Below are 13499 nucleotides of genomic sequence, written 5' to 3' on the forward strand. Positions count from 1 at the left end.
AAAAATAAGGAAATGCTGCCATTTGTGACAACATGAATGGGCCTTGACGGCATTATGCTAAGTGAAGTAAGTCAGACAGAGATGGACAAATGCTGGAGGCGCTCTCCTATATGTGAACTCTAACAAGGCCAAACTTGGGCGCCCGGGTGGCTCAGTGGGTTATGCCTCTACCTTCGGCTCTGGTCATGATCTCAGGGTCCGGGGATCGAGCCCCAGATTGGGCTCTCTGCTCAGCAGGGAACCTGCTTCCCCCTTGATCAAAGAGCTCTAACTTTCTAAGAGGAGTAAGTCCTGAGGTTGCAAATGTACTGTCTTATATACTTGAAGTTGCTGAGAGTAGACCTTGAACCTTTTCAGTGGGAAAAGTGGTCATGATGTGACATGTTGAAAGTGTTAACTAATCCCATTAGTTAACCTAAGTGAATGTAATCATTTCCCAATACATACCAGTATCCAACCATCCCATTATAGACGCTGAATTTGCCTGGTGCTCTCTTTCAATTGTATCTCAATGAAGTTGAAGGGAAAGAGGTCAAGAGTAGGGCCAGAGGTGAGAAAATGGTGGCTGAGCTTTGTGGGGGTGGGTGAGGAGAGGTGAGGGAAGCTCTAGGTCCGTGACCTTTTACTGTGAACCTGGAAGGAAAGGGAGACCCCAGGACTATAGCTTTCTGAAGGCACTGGCTAGCCAAGCCCCCCGGAATGGGATCTGAGGTCAGAGTCACCAAACAAACACACAAACACAAAACGACAGCAGCAAAACTCCCCAAACCACAAAACCGGATTTGTCTTCTCTGTGACAAAGCCCAGTCGCTACCCCAAAACACAGTCATACCGCTCCACCCAGTGGCAATCTCTGAACAGGGCAGGCAGCCGGAGCCAGAGCCTCGTTCTCTCCTCGGACTTTCCTTTTCTCTCATCACATGCCACCCCTCCGTGGGTGATTCTGTATCTGGTGCTGGAGACACGGTATTCCGCGCAACAAATGCCATCCCTGTTCTCAGGGAGTTTATAGTGGGAAGGACAGAGAGCAAGTCTGTACTTTCAGATGCTGACAGGCCCTACGAAGGAAAGAGGTCTACGGCTGCGTAGAGTGTGCCTGAGGTCAGAGCAGGCCTCCTGGAGGAGGTGACATTGGAGCTGAGACTTGGAGAAGGAGCAGTCAGCTATGGAAGAGTTGACCCAGGCCCTCTGCTGAGCCCTACAGTGCCTTTGTTCTCAAAGGAAAAGGAACTGCCCTCTGAACACACATCACATAAATAAATAAATATTATATATAGTTTATATAAATATATATTATATATCTAATATATCAATTATATCAATAACATTAATTATATATTAATATATCATATATTATTAATATACCATATATCATTACTGTGTCATATAGTATATTATTAATATATCAATATATGATTAATATATGATGTATTGTTAATATAAATACATTAATATATTATACATTTATTATATACTAATATATTAATTATATTTTATATATTAATTATATAATTAATATATTAAATGGATGATATATAATAAAATATATTTATATATTCTATAATATAGAATATAATTTATGAATATATTTTATATATTATATCTATATTTTATATAGATAACTTTAAAAAATCACACTGGTTGTCACGCAGAGGATCTACTGAAAGGAACAAGACCCCTCACTAGCAATCCCACTTCAATCTGCACCCTGACTTCCCCTTTGCCATGTAACCAAATAGAGTCCCGGGGTCCCAGGGATGAGGGCGCCGTGGCGGGCTGGGCCAGGCTGGTGGTCTGCCTACCCCAGAGTGGTTATGACGAAAGTCAGCAGATGGAGTCTAAGCCGGGTAAGGAGGCAAAGGCAGAAAATGGTAGGCGATGAAGAGGGAAAACTGGTAGGGAAAATGGGTTGAAGAAGTATCTGACGGGACTGACAAACTGTAGTGCTGGAGGAGAAACCGTTTCACGGCCGTTTCTGGTGATTGGGGGAAAAAAGGCGAGGGTAGGGTCCTACGGTGGGGAAGAGGAGGTGATGTAAGGTTGTCGAAAAGGCTAGAGGAGGTCAAGGAGGTGAAAGCCCAGGGTGAGGAACGGGCGGTCGGTGTGGCTGTTAAGATCACCCCGAAGGCTGCGTGAGCCTCGGTTCGGGGAGGACAGCCGAGCCTGGGAGAGCCCACGAGCTAGGGGAGCCTGGGAGGGAAGAGGGGTCTTCGGCTATGCCCCCTCGCCCAGGACCAGGAAGGATGGAGAGCTGACGATCCGCCCCACTCCCAGGACCTGGGCTCCAGTCCCGGGCCTGTGTGGTGACCCTCTTGGGGGCGGAGGCAAGGTCCCCGGTCTCCCCTGGCTTCAGTCAGCAGCAGGGGCCGCTGGGCTCCAGGCCTTTTGCCTGAGGGCTTCAGGTTCCTGCCGCGGGGGGGCCAGCACCCCCCCATGTTTGTACCCCTGGAAAAGGCTCGGGAAGTTGACTGAAGCCCTAGGCCCTGTCCCAAGGACCCCCAGGCCACATACTTGTCATGAAGAGAGCCTCAGTGTCAGAGCTGGGAGGAGACTCTCCCTCAGTTTTGCTTCAGGTCCTTTCCCGAAGGCTCAGCTTTTTCCTTCCTCCGCTGTTCGCTGGTGCTAATTAGGTCTCCCTCCCAAAGACTTGGCGGCCAACTCCAGCCGCCAGGGGAGACCGCTTGCCGCAGCAGTGAGAGGACAATCTCTTGCAGGGTCCTCCTCACTCCTGTCGTTTCATGGCCGTCGTTTGTCATTGACGGCAGCTCACCCTGTGGCATCCCTAGGGCCCTGGCCCTCCTCCCTGAGCAAAGAGGAGGCTGCGGGTACACACGTCTTTACCAGAGACTTCACGAGCGACAGCCTTCATCATCCCGTGTTTCAACCCCGCTGGTCATGGAAGGAGGCGACTGGAGAGGATATGACTGAGTAGATACAGAATCATGGCGAATCTGTCACAACGCTGACACTGCGTGCAGCTGGGAAAGCTTGGCTTCCAGAGGTCTTAGCCCTCTCCCCCCCTACCCCGGAGGGGCACAGGAGCAATGATGGGGGAGACTCTAGGGTGGGGACCACGGACAGTTCTTCCATCTTTGGGTTGCACGTGTCAAACAAGGACAGGTACGCGACAGTTCCAATGGGACATGGCACTGGAAGGTACCCTATACATTTGGTAGGTGTGTAGATGCGCGATTTCATGAATACAGCTGATGAGTTTAGGTAGGAGGTGAAGTGGATGGGAGGCAGCATGCTAGGCGGTGGGGGAAGGGAATGGCGGCACAAAGAGGCATATGTGCTTATAAAGGAAGCAGAAGACTTTCTTAGTAATAATTATTACTAGTAATAATTAATTATTATTAGTAGTAATTATGGCCTCAATCTGCTTTCCAGGCCTATCTGCCACTCTGCCCATGCTGGAGCCATTTAATTCCCTGGACAGGTACACATATTCACACATAAACACACACACACACACATGCACACCTCTTGTACTATTCATGCTGTTTCCTGCACCTGCAGTGACCTCCCTCCTTCTACTTCCCTTGCCATCTTTCGTTGCTAGGTAAACTAATGATCCTTCAGAATCCGGGTGAAATGCCTCCTCTTGGGCACCTTCTCAGGCACCAGTCCACTCCCTTCACCCCGGCCACTAATCTCTCTCTCATGCTCCCATAGTGCTCTGTGTTCATCCCTGTTTTAGCACTTGCCACCTGTGTCATCGGTGTCCAAGTGTCTGTTCTGTCCCTCTAGACCAAGAACTAAGGCAAGCCACGAGTCTTAGGCGTCTGTGAATGGGGACTCACTAGTGTAACTCAAGGCATACAGTAGGTGCTCAATACATGCTTGGTGAATGACTGAATGACTAGAGTCTGCAGTTTATGTCCTGAAGCTTCCTGAGTCATCAGATATTGTTAATATGGCTAAGTTCTGGGAACCTCTAAATGGAAGCTGGATATCCTGACTTGCATTATCACACAGCAATTTGATGGCTTCACAGTGGTAAAAGGATGTGTGAGTGTGAGTGTGTGTGTGTTTGTGTGTTTGTGTGAGAGATTTTTTTTTTTGAGTTCCAGGTGGAGATTGAATTATTTTTGATTGAGAAAATTCTCCTGCAACTGTTATAATTGAACAGGGAATGTTTTTGGAAATTAGCTTTTGTTGTGGATTTGGTAATATTTCTTAATGAATTCAACTTAAAACTCCAAGGCAAACAGTGGTTATGTACAAAACTTAAACACTAACAAAGTCATTTCAATGACAACAATATTGCTTGAATCAAAGTAACGTCAGGCTGCTTTTTGTACTTGCCTTGCTGTCAAAAGTTAAAGTAAGCGAGATCTCTATTCTCACACAAATTTGCAGTGGATAGGTATCCAAGCTCAGACTATAGTTCCAGCAGCATTTTTTGGACTGCTATGTAAGTACAAAGGACATATTCATATTTCAAACCCACTTAACTGTGCAGTTGAAGACTTCCACATAAATTTCAAATGGAAGTGATTAATCTGTAATGTAATGACATGCTAAAGGCAAATAAAAAAAAACAAACCTCTAATAGAATTCTGTAAATGCCTTCCACGAGATGAATAGGCTCAATGAAAATCATATGTTTGTGGACTGATATCTATATTTGCCAGTATCTCTGTGAAAAGACATTTCCAAAGATGAACTATGGAATACCTCATTAGAGATCAACAGATGGATATTTGTAATCAATTTTGATGACAGAGAACACTGTGAACTCCAATTAAAATGTTATTCTCCCCAAAGGATTCCATTCTTCTCATTAATAGGCCTTTACTATAAAAAAAAACTATGCAATTATTATTATATTTTTAGTTTCAACAATCAAATATTTGTGGAAATTTGTTTTCTCTCTTTTTGTATAAGTAATTACATAATGGTCTTATCTTACCTCTGAGCTTCCCCAAACCCAAATGTTCACTTTCTGTCCCCAACCTAGGTGGTCAATGTATTGAATCACTCTACATTTTCAGACACCGGTACAATTAAAGGGACAGGAGTCATGCGGACCTAAAAGTCACGGAGAACCCCAAGGCCTCGAAGAACACGGAGGTAACCATGAGCAACCCCAGAACCTAAAGGCCTCGGTCACTCATTGGAGGCGGCCCATGTCAATCCTCGCTTCTCGACAAATGAGCCTGGGTGTCCAGCAGCGGGGCCACCACCCATTGTTGGCGCTTCTGGCCCCGCCCCCCGTCCCTGGTCTAGGGGCCCCTTTGGAGCCCTGTCCACTGTTACCCGAGGGAGGCCTGGGTGGGCCGCTGGCGACATCCGCCCCCTTCCCTTCCCGTCGCAGGCCTCCTCAGGCACCGCCGCAGACTGTCGTCCCCTCCGTGACCGGCTCCTCGGCCTCCCCGTCCACCTCACGTCGGGCCTGCTCCCCACGGCCTCCCGACAGCGGCGGCCACCTCGGTGGCCACCATCTTTGCCGTTGGCTTTGCCTCAGCCGGGTCGCCGCCCCCACTGAGGTACTGCTTGTTGCAATGTCCTCCTCCGGGGATCCCGGCCAGGCCCCTGGCCAGGATAGCCCCGTGAGCGCTGTGGGGGCATTGTCCCTGGAGGCCGGAGGCGGCAACGGGGTGGCCCCTGGGGTCGGGTTTCCCCAGACTGATGTGGCCGGAGTGGTGGGGCCCGAGGTGGCCCTCGAGTCCGGGCTGCCCGGGATGGAGGTGGCCCTCGAGTCCGGGTTCCCCGAGATGGAGGTGACCCTCGAGTCTGGGCTGCCCGGGATGGAGGTGTCCCTCGAGTCCGAGTTCCCCGAGATGGAGGTGGCCCTCAAGTCCGGGCCCCCCGGGATGGAGGTGGCCCTCGAGTCCGGGTTCGCCGAGATGGAAGTGGCCCTCGAGTCCAGTTCCCCTGGGATGGAGGTGGCCCTCGAGTCCGGGCCGCCCGGGATGGAGGTGACCCTCCACTCTGGGCTGTCCCCGATGGAGGTGTCCGCAGAGGAGGGGCCCGTGGGAGGCCTCGGGGAGGCTGCCTTGGGTCTGGGTCTGGCCCGCGGCCCGGCGGACGTGAGCGCGGAGGCCGAGGAGGACGACTCGGATATCGGGCCTGCGGACGAGGACGGGGAGGAGCAGCAGGAGGAAGGCCTGGACGTCCTTGTGGATGCCCACCAGTTCCCACTGGTTGGCTTCCGTTTCATGTTCCTGGACCTGGTGCACTCGCTCCTGCACCGGATCTACCACAACAACCACATCCTCGTGCGGCCCCGCCGCGGCCGCGTGATGGTCTGGCCCCGGGCCCGGCAGCCCGACGAGCCCCACTGGCACCCCGCAGCCCCCGCGGCCCCCGCAGGCCCGCCGGTGGCCCGCGAGTCCGAGGCCTCGTCCGAGGAGGAGGCCGCCTGGGAGACGGCGGAGGAGCCAGACGAGGAGTCTGAGGAGGGCCGGGCGACCGCCAAGGGTGAGGAGGGACCCGGGTGCCCGAGGGGCGGGGGCGGCGGGCGGCCCTGCGGGTGGCCGGGACGAGGAAGGCGGGGTTCCCCCAAACCCAAGGCCGAGGGCCCGAGCGGGAGCCCCATTCCCTGGGGACCTACAGCTTGAGAAGGAAGCGTGCGGCCCTCTGGCAGCCTCCACTAAGACAGCTGAGGGCCCCAGAGCGGCTGGCGAGCCGCAGGCCATTGTCCGCCCGGGTGGCGGGGCGGGGCGTGGGCGTGGGCGGGGCGTGGGCGGGGCCTGAAGGAAAAGAGCCAGCCAATGGCACACCTCGTTTCTGCGCGTGGCTGTGAAAATGTCCAGAGTCTCAAAGTTCATCCCCCATCATTCTGAACTGACGCGCGTGGGCCTGGTACACGTGAAAGATTCAGGGGTTGAGTGAATGCGCTTCGCCATAGAATGTGTCATTGAGGCAAAACAGTTTTGCGAGAAATTTCTGGCCAAACCTTAGAGAAGGCCGCAGACCCTGATGATTCTGATCCCTTCTTCTGGGAAGGGCCAGAAATAGTCAGCTGCACAGGGTGGCTGGGTGACTGGGAAGAATGTCACCCTGAAAGTAAGGGATCGAGCGGCAGAACTATCAGCCTGGAGGAGGCTTCCCACCTCCGCTTTTCGGAGTTACTTCTATGCTCCTGCTTCGGGGAGAGGACTGGGTGTCACTAGTCCTTATGCATCGGGATGGTTTTCCCTGGGAATGTCTGCTCCAACGTCTGTCTTATTCTTTACCAAAGGAACAACTAAATATCAGTATGACGATCCTGCCAAAGGGGCCAACGACTCTGAAAGGGAGGAAGAAAAAGACAATTTTAACCAAAAGCAAGAAGGAGCCGACTAAAGATCTGCCCCAGCAGAGAAAAGCCCCAGAAGATCAGGTATCACAATAGCTTTGCACATCACCCCGCCTTTCCTGGCATCTACCTGCTACTGACAGTCCCCCCCCCAATTCTCCCAAATTAAGAAGTTTGTTAGAATTGGTTTAAAAATTCAGTTTTACCAGCTTAGAACATTAACAGAAAACTCATGTACCTAGTAATAGAAAATATAGTATATTCTGAAATATATTTCACGGTTGCTCATTCGTTCTTGTGAGGTCTTTTGTCCTCTACCTGAAAGACTACTAACAAGTGGTAAATGTCTCAGTAACTGTGAAAAATATTTCTTTAGAGAACAGTTAGCAGAAGCAGTAGGGAAATTGGCTGGCTGGGCACTAGTCAGACATTCATAGGAGAGACAGTGCCTTTGCAAACGTGATTACATACAAATAGCAAAAAGTCAAGAATTCCAAGTAGGACCACACTTAATGATTAATACCTAAATATTCAGGTGTCGATGTCTGTATTTTATGTGACAGTCCAAAGACACTTAGTCATCGTATGGCTATTATCACTGAATTGGCAATTAGGTCTTGAGGAATATCTTATCTTTGAATATTTGGAAATGATGTACATTTCTTTGCATTTTCACAGCTGTGTACTTCCTAATCACAGCCTCATTCTTGTATGGTAGATAGGGAAACCGAGGGTCTGGGAGGGTAAGGGAGTATCATTTGTGGAATGAGCAGAGGCTTTTAAGGTGAAGAGATTTCCACTAATTCCAGAATGGCCTCTAGGGATTGGGGCGGGGGCAGGGAGAGATTTATGGTGTCAGGCCAGAGGGAGGCAAGGTTGGTATGATCACAGAATTGAAGCCATGGGTTGCACGAGCACCCTCTACACGAGGGCACAGGTTACAAGAGGGAAGTGTGTTGTCTTCTCCTTGCTGAGATACAGCACACAGACGGAGCCCACGGACACAGGGCTCTGTTCATAGGTCTAGAAGGTCACTGGTGCTGGTTAATGCTGCCTCACTGTTCCTTTTCTCTCATTTCATCCTGCAGTTGGCATAAGAGAAAGAAGATGAAGAAAGAAGAATCTGTTGTTCGTTAGTTTTAGGTTTTTCATTTTTTAGAAGCCCGTGGGAATTTTATTAACACTGATGTCATTCCAAACTGCATCATCCAAAACGTGATATCCAATGAAATGAGACTCTTCGCTTATGTTTGACAGATATATCTGACAGCATTTGTTCGAGTTAAAAATAAGTTTGTTTTAAATCAATACACTGGAATGTAAGCAGATTTTGCTTAGACAAATTATCTTGACTCAGACCTCTCTTTTTCCTCTTTGTTTTGGCCCACTGTACCTTCACTGAAAGGTATCACTCTCCACCATCTGGTGAGCCTGTTTTAAATTAATTTCTTATACCCCCAAATATAAGAAAATGTCAAGTTTAAAACAATTGTTGTAAGGAGAGAGATGTAGGTCAAGTCTTTAGAGCTACACTGTCCACGACATTAGTAACTAGCCGTATGTGGTGACTGAAATATGGCTAGTCTAACTTGATATGTGCTGTTAAGTATAAAAATGTTCAATTAACTCACTGATAATTTCATATGGATTACATGTTGAAACGACAATATATTGAGTTAAAATGTACTATTAAACTTAATTTTCCCATTTCCTTTTACTTTTTAAAAAAGATTTTATTTATTTATTGGGAAGGGGAGGCGAGGAGCAGAGGGAGAGGGACAAACAGACTCCGTGTTAAGTGCAGAGTCTGACGTGGGGCTTGGTCCCATAACCCTGAGGTCATGACCTGAGCCGAAATCAAGAGTCCCATGATTAACCACCTGAGCCACCCAGGCACCCCTCTTCTTACTTCTTAATGTGGCTACTAGAAGACTTAAAATCACACATGTGACTTGTGTTATATGTCTATTAGACAGTGCTGCTCTAGAGTATGGTTTTGTTTTGTTTTAAAGACTTTATCTACTTATTTGAGAGAGAGAAAAAACCTGACCAGGGGGAGGGGCACAGGGAGGGGCAGACTCCCCACTGAGCAAGGAGCCAATGCAGCTCCATCCCAGAACCCTGGGATCATGACCTGATCCAAAGGTAGATGCTTAACCTACTGAGCCCCCCAGGTGCCCTAGAGCCTGGTTTTGAAGGAAATCTCCCTGCCATCTCCACTGGCCTTGAGGCCAGATGGTGGTGCTGAGCCTGGGCCCAGACACTGACTTAGAGTGGTGGTTCTCGAAGTTCGGTCCCCACAACAGCATCACCCAGGAATTCTTAGGTTCTACCCAAGAGCTACTGAATCAGAAACTCTGAGGGTAAGGCCAGCATCTGGGTTTGAACGAGCCCTTCAGGGATGCTGATGCAGCTGAGGTCTCAGAAGCGCTGGTTGAAGGCCACGGGGGAAGAAGCCGAGACTCACCTATGGTAGAACCAGCCTTCATTCACGGGCTTGGGACTGGCAGGTAAACTGAACAGGATGGCAAGGGCTGGCCTGGGGAGGAGGCCAGAACGCACAGGGGGCTGAGACACAGGGGGGCTCCGATGGGGAGATGGCGGCTGAAAGCAGCATAAGGGAAGAAGCTGCTTCCAGAAGGATACAGACATGATACCGCACGTATGACGTCTAAAACACATGCAAAATGACCGCCAGGTCTGGACTGTAGCTACAGATGTCTGTGGGAAAAGCACGCGCAGGAGAGACGCATACAAATGCAGCATGTGCGACAGCATGCGCAGGGAAAGGGAAAGAACTCATTTAGGATGGTGGCCCAGGGTTTTGAGAGGAGAGGGCCTATTTCTGCATTTAGTTAAGACTTCCTGCTGCCCCCTTGGCAGCACTGATACCTTCTCTCACATTCTGTGCCAGCACATTTCCTATGCTAACTTACAGGAGCATTATTTGTTTAATCGAGGTGAAATTCCCTTTAAATTAACCATTTAAAAGCGAGCACTTCAAAGACATTCACAATTTTGTGACACCGTGGCCTCTTTCATTCCAAAACGTTTCCATGGGCCCCAAACTCTGTACACCTGAAGTGGCCACTCCCATTTGCTCCTCCCCAGTCCCGGGGCAGCGGCCAGTCTGTTTTCCATCTCCATGAATTTACAAACATTTAGTAGAAAGGAAGTCACAGGATATGTGACCTTTGAGTTTGACTTCTTTCACTTGGCATCACATTTTCAAGACGCCTCCATGTCATACCAGGCACCAGAACCTCACTCTTTTTTATGACCGAATCATGTTTTGTGTGTCTATGCGGCAATTCGTTGATCCATTCTTCCGTCCGGAGAAATTTGCATTGTTCCCGGCTGTGGTGAACAGTGCCTGTGAACAGTCCTACTCAAGTATTTGTGCATTATTCATACATGTGTGTATTGACCCCTCCTCGCCTCCCCACTCCCCCGCCACGGTGAACTTCCAAATGATTGGGACCTTAAAGGCTTTTATATTTTTTCCCCCAGAACCCTAGGCCCTGAGTTTTTCACTTAGTAGGTACTCCACTACTGCCTGTTAAACTGAACACTTTCCCTTTTAACCATTGTTGTTTTAAAATGGATTCGCACGTGTTCCTTATAACTAGACCCAGGGGGTGACACAGAGACACAGACCCCTGGTCATCAGCACCTAAACGGAGAGGGCAGGTCAACAGTATTTGCAAGATGTGATTCGAGGGCCTTCAAAGTGGTTCCAGTTTGTTGGAGTTTTTGCGGTGCTAGCTGCGGTAGACTATTGCTTTAAGACCCAAGGGAGAGGGACCTGTGTCCTGTGGCCCCACTTTGGTCCTCTTCCGGCCACGCCCCCGGCCACGCCCCTCCCTACAGGACCGGAAGCCCAGTCCCCAGGGAACAGGGACAGGGGTGTGTCCCTCCTTGCCCATGCTCCAGGGCCCTGCCCCCGCCCCACATCCCTGGCCTGCTGCCAGGGCCTGAGTGCTCCTCTTGGAGCTGTCCTTGAGAGGGCTGACTGCACTGCACGCGGCTGGGCGTGTGTGCTCCTAGGCCTAAGGCGGAGGGGCCTGAAAGGGGGTCGTGTGCCTGAAACGGGGGGGGGGGGGGATGGGGTGTAGTCTAGGAAGAGGGGGTGGGGGCAGCTCTTCCTATATCATGGGAGCAAGATTTAGAGGAGTCTGAGAATTCTAAATCCTTTCAGGTCATTATGGAGGTACTTATATCGTGGAAGGAGATAAGTCATTCAATAAAACGTGCTGATTTCAACGTTTCAAATACATAGATACATGGTATGTGGGTCCCCAGCTGAGCTCTTTTTCTGATCGTTGCAGATGTTACAAATGTTCAGAAAGTCCAGGTTAAATATCTGGTCCATCACCCCTTTCCCCCTCTTGGCTCCGGGGCGTTGGGGTGGGGGGGGCTTGCTTCTGAAAGTACTTGTTCTAATAGCCCATCTTGCTAGAAGACTTGGATCTCGTCCCTTGCCCAGGCTGGAGAACAACCACCAACCACTACCCACTCCTAACCACCACCACCACCCCCTCCAACTGCAGTACCCTCTCTTCCCACTGGTCCCTTTCTTTGTTCTCCAGGTGTTTATACACCACACTTCTCTAATACCCCTTCTTCCACACACAAACACCCACCTGCCGGCCATCAGCTTGGCCAGGTGCCCCGTGTGGAGGCCCTTTGTCCTCCGCACAATCTCTCTTTTTTTAATTATCTTTTTTATTATGTTCAATTAGCCAGCATAGGTCCCCTCCTTAATGCTCATCCCCCCCACCGCCCATTACCCCATCCCCTCAACCCCCCTTCTGAAACCCTGTTTGTTTCCCCACCCCCGCCCCTGGAGTCCTGAGTCTCTCATGGTTTGTCTCCCTCTCTAATCTCTTCCCATTGAGTTTTCGCTTCCTTCCCTTACAGTCCTCTGTGCTGTTCCTCATGTTCCACGCATGAGTGAGACCCTATGATAGTTTTCTCTGCTTGACTTACGTCACTTAGCATAATACCCTCCAGGTCCACCCATGTCGATAAAAATAGTGGGCATTCATCTCCTAATGTTTTGCTTCTCAGACAACCTTCAGGTCTGAGTTATCCGTATCTTATTCGGCTTCCCTCCCCACGTGACCAAGACAGACTGCAGAACAAGCTTTATTGAATTTATTTGCGTTGCGTATATACAGTGAAAACCACAAATGCTAAAAGAAGCTGAAAACTTGTCAGAATGCGCATCCAGGCATTAAAAAAACTTAACAAAACTCCGTTTTTAAGTAAGCAGGTTAACTGTGGAAAAGAAATTATTAATGGATAGCTCTCAGAGTGAGAAAAAAAAAACCTAATAGTGGTCCACTCTAAAGAAAGGGGGTAGGGACTGATTACCAGGGTCACTTGACTAAAGGGTGTCTACCTAAATAAACTGTTCACTATGGAAGTAGAAAGGAAATCAAACTCAATCACTCCAAAACCTAACATTATCAGAATGGCAAAGATACAGTATCAGAAAGATGTTTTATCAAGAAAATGCAAAAGCCAGCATATGACTCTACAATGTCACGTTATACCATCATCATCAAAACCAAGTCCCAAGGATTTAAATTCACTCTGGCACCTCACTGCTTCTATGATTTTTTTTTTCTTGTAGGAGGCAGCACCCCACTCAGAATTTAAAGGCACGGTTAGATGGCAGACACAGTAAGAGATATAGCGAGAAGATACTTCTGGGTCTCCTAAGAAAATGAGCTAGGGCCTGTCCAGGCATCCAAGGGGAGCGTTCCCTTAGTGTTTGGTGTGTTTGGGAGATGGAATAAAGGGAAAGGACTTGGGGGACTGGCTCATTGGGGACAGGGTGTGCGGGGACCTATAACAGTCTAGTGACTTCTGAGATGTGTGCCTTCAGGAATGAGGGGAGGGAGAAGCTTATCTGCTTTAACCCCCAAGGCTTCCAGTAGGCAGAAAGTTAATTGTTCTCAGCCTTTGGGAGTTGCGGTCTGGCTTTGGGCTAAAATCTTGTGAAACAGAAGCTGCTGAGGGGGAGAGACTAGAAACTGGGCTACGGGAAGGTGTCTACCTTAAAGCTGGCATCAGGGAAAAGAGCTCTCCAGGAGCCCGGGGTCTTAACTGCTTAAAAAACAGCATATATACAGCATTCGGTATATTTCTCAGCAACTAGAGAGTCCCAATGGCCTTGGGATAAGAGGTCAAATACTGATGAGCTAACCATCTAGGAGAGCATGAGAATCGTCAAGAAATGTTCTGC

This window comes from Meles meles, chromosome X, assembly GCF_922984935.1.
Source record: "Meles meles chromosome X, mMelMel3.1 paternal haplotype, whole genome shotgun sequence".
NCBI lineage: Eukaryota > Metazoa > Chordata > Mammalia > Carnivora > Mustelidae > Meles > Meles meles.